The following is a 4,118-nucleotide window of genomic DNA, read 5'->3' on the forward strand; positions in this document are numbered from 1 at the left end:
CAGAAATTGTCTAGTTTCCTTCTTATTTCCCTGCTCTTAAAGAATCAATACCGGAAGGTACCCTTGACTCTGTCAACCGATTAGATCAATAAGAATGTGAAGGTACCTTTAATGAGGAAGCAAGTAACTGCTTAGTTCCAAGTCACAACCTAGCAAATTTCAGATCCAAGACCATAGTAGGAGACCACCTTGTCATTTGGTACATTCCCCTTAATCCCACATCACTTTGAAAGTTCCCTACTTAGGAAACTATCCAGTTAAATAAACATTAAAGTTTCATTTCCTACCTGTATTTTTCACAGTGAGAAACAAAAGTAAAAATGTGGGATCTGGATAAATGGATAAGATAAAGGTTTGTCCGGTTTCACTAGAAAAACCATTTGTGCACAGGATCAGAGATACTGGACACTGAGGAAAGTTTGTTTACTCATCTCCATGGAAACCTCTATGGATATACTGACTGGCTGAGAGGGAGAGTAATGTCATAAAACAGGTGAAAGCCAGTAAGAGTTTCAGGAGCCAGTTATTAAAAGCACCAAGTGGACAGCCTGCTTGAGAGAGAAGCTGAGCAGCCCTACCTGCCTCAATCTGGGTAGCTGAAATCACACAATCCAGTAATGACAGTTCCTGTGTCCAAAACTCTTAGTTCAGGAAGTGTTATATTTTTCTTTTAAGGGGTCATTAATAAAGCCATATGTCCTTGACATATGACATTCACATTATCACTGATCCCATTATAATTTGCTAAATGCACAGATATGTTCTCAATAAGTGAATTACTTACTGGGAAAATGCTTGCTGAAGAAGGCAACTTCTTGAACAAAAAGCATTTTATTGAGTCCTTGCTTATATTTTTACAGAGAACACCAGGGTATCATGTCAGCAAGCAGTCATCTTCTTGTAGCCCTTCTGCAGAACTGAGCTTTACATATTGATCCACAAGCATCAGGCATAGAGATGGAGACAAAGAGAGAAAAAAACTAGAGTGACAGATTCAGAAATAGAGAGACCGAGAATGACAGAAACAAAGATATGAAGTGACAGATACTGAGAGAGAGAGACTGCATTCTTTCTGGTTACTTTCATTGGCAATGAACCTCACAGCACACCCTTCTATAATGATGCCAATAGTAATTATGATATCTAACAAGGTCATGCTGCCTAACCTTTCCCAGGCATTTCTTCATTGGGGATTCCATATGTAACTAGATGAGCTTCAAAGGGACATTACAATTCATATCACAAGGAAGTGGAAGAAGATGGAGGGAATTCTAGACTAAAAGAAAATAACCTTATAGTTTGTCTTTCAATACAGTGATTAAAGTCCCAGCAAATTCCAAGGTCTAAAGAACAGGAGTGACACTCTCCTTTGGGGAAAGTGTGGAATAGTATTCTTCAGCTAAAAAAATGACATCATGAAATTTTTAAGCAAATGGATGGAACCAGGAAAAGTAAACATTAGTGAAGTTACTAAAATGCAGAAAGACAAATATGGTATGTATTTGCTTATTAAGAGGCCTCCTAGTAGTGGGGGATATAGTTGCATTAAGACATCTATTGTTACTAAACCAGTAACTCACTAGGTAGGTATATTGGGTGGCAGTGAATTGAGTTCTTGGGCCAGAGCATAATATGGAAATTTTCGGGAAACATGCTGTTGTTACTAAAATACATTGTTCCCTGCCCACAAATGTACGATCAGAGCAATGTTCTTGTAATCAAAGAGATGCTACCTTCTACATCAAATGTGATTGCATACAGAGACCCAAAGTCCGATATTATGCACAGAAAGATCTTAAAACCCTCATATCTAAATGTGATTTCCCTATGAAATTCCGCCTCCCCTCAGAGCTCTGCTAAGCCTGCAGGAGAGGAGGAAGGAATAGTGTCAAAAATAGAGGGAATTGAGGACATAAGTTAGACAGGGCATGGGGTAGATGAAGGAGGCTGGGTTGGACTGGAAGGAGAAGGGGGTGGGCAGAAGACGGGATACAAAATGAACAAATACTAATAAAAAATTATATAAGAACAACTGATCAAGGTGATGAAGTATAGAGATTTTCAGAACTGATGGCTTCTTCATGGGAGTGGTATTAGGGTGCAGAAAGGATGAACTCAGTTTTCTTTAAGAGATATGGCTCTGAAACTCTGATCATGTTCCAATGAATAGATAAATAACACCTACTACAATTGTTGTATTTTATTTTATTTTATTTTCAGCTTTCAGGAACTTTATTTTCCTTCCACCTTTTCCCCCTTTGCTCAGATGTCTGCAGAGCTCAGGACCACTCTGTGGTGTCCCCAACCCACTCGGTGGCCTGCGCTGTGGGAGCTGCTGAGCAGTCCTCAGTGGCTGGCCGGGCACTCCAGTCTTCAGTAGGGAACTGCTCTATGGGCACAGAGGGCACCTGCACACCCTCAGACCAGTCTGCCACCTAAGGCTGAGAACTCAAGAGCTGTTGCCATCCATTCACCCTGGAATTCCTCCTTGGTTACAACATTCTCAGCAGCAGCCTGCTCCTCCTTCTCAATCTCCTCCGGGTCTCTGTAGAAGTAAAGGTCAGGCATAACTTCCCAGGGGTGCTCATGGGAGATAGGGCCTCACATGCAGAGCACTTCCTGGGCCAGCAACCACCACATCAAACCCACCGAGTGAGCGCCCTTGTTGTTGCACGGGATGGCAATGTCCTCATAGCGCAGGGGGAATCTGTGTTGCACAGAGCAATGGTGGGCAGGTTGACGTAAGAGGCCTCCGTGAGGGGCTGGTGGTCAGCCCTGGGATCAGTCACCACCAGAAGACGTGGTTCCCTGAAGGCCGCTTGGATCGGGTTAGTGAAGGTCCTGGGTGTGAAGCGGCCAGCAATTGGCGTGGCTCCAGTAAACTTCAGCACAGCTCACTGGCCAGTGTTCCTGGAGGAGATGATGTGACATCAGCAGGGTTCTCAATGGCAACAATAGCCCGAGCAGCAAGCAACAGCTTCTCCCAGGTCCTCTTCAGATTTATGATGTGGATACCATCACTCTTACTTTTTTAGATATATTGCTCTATCTGAAAGTCAAGGTGCCACCTAAGTGGGTTCCTGCGACGAGGAATTTGAGGACATCCTCCTCCTCCATGTGCAGGACATCAAGGGCTCCGGACATTGTGTAAGTTTTCCCTTTAAGTTACACTGGGAATCAAAAACAACGCCGTACGGACCCATCCCCGGGCAGCACGGAAAAGCCAATTGTTGTATTTTAAAGGAAAAAATAAAAATAGTGTGACTCATGGGTAGGAATTTGAACCTGGGAGCAATGGAAAAGGAATGCAATGTATATTATGTGAAATTCCCACATACGCAATAAAAATAATATGTTGACAACTTTTACAATGACTTTTAATATGGAGAAAAGATTCTGCTAAAGGACGGCAGAAGTTGCCTTTGTAAGGCATTCTTTCCAGGAAATCATGTAACAGAGAATGCTAGCCAAGAAGAAACACTTACCAAGCTACCTCAGACAGCAATTAGCAGTCCTGGCAATAACACTACATTTAGAGAGTTTGTCAGGAGGACACAGCAAGAAACACAGCTGCTCTTATATTCTAGGAATATAACATGGACCCATTTTCTGTACTGAAGGACCAGTTAGAACTGAAAACTGCAGGACAAGGATTGTTCCTCATTGAAAACAGAATAGTACACAGTTGCCAATCCAGCCAGATCACCCAAAGCAGCCCTGCTCATAAAGGTTTGCAAACACAAGCATAGAACGGGACCAGCTGTCAATAGGTTACCGCCCTTCAGTTCTCCATTCACACTCACTGATCTTTGTCTGTTTAATCCAAAGGATTAATAGGAATTGTCTAGTGTCCTTCTTTTTACCTGCTCTTAAAGACTCAATATCCCATTTCCTTCTTTTTACCTGCTCTTAAAGACTCAATATCCCAGGGAACCCTGGACCCTGCCAGCCTATTATGTCAACAAGAATGTAAAGGTACATTTATTGAGTACAAAAGTAATGGCTCAGTTCAAAGTCACAACCTAGGAAACTTGAGATCCAATACCACATCAGGAGACCACCTTGTTATTCATTATATTCCCCTCAATCCCAAATCTCTTTGTAACTTCCTTACTTAG

The 4,118-nt window shown here is 42.4% G+C and overlaps 1 pseudogene; it reads right to left on the reverse strand.

Annotated features, from left to right (window-relative positions):
- Window positions 1-2,279: 2,279 nt before the first annotated feature.
- Window positions 2,280-3,186, reverse strand: LOC110541920 (small ribosomal subunit protein uS2-like; annotated as a pseudogene).
- Window positions 3,187-4,118: the final 932 nt, after the last annotated feature.

The sequence above is a fragment of the Meriones unguiculatus genome, assembly GCF_030254825.1.
Source record: "Meriones unguiculatus strain TT.TT164.6M chromosome Y unlocalized genomic scaffold, Bangor_MerUng_6.1 ChrY_unordered_Scaffold_23, whole genome shotgun sequence".
Classification (NCBI taxonomy): domain Eukaryota; kingdom Metazoa; phylum Chordata; class Mammalia; order Rodentia; family Muridae; genus Meriones; species Meriones unguiculatus.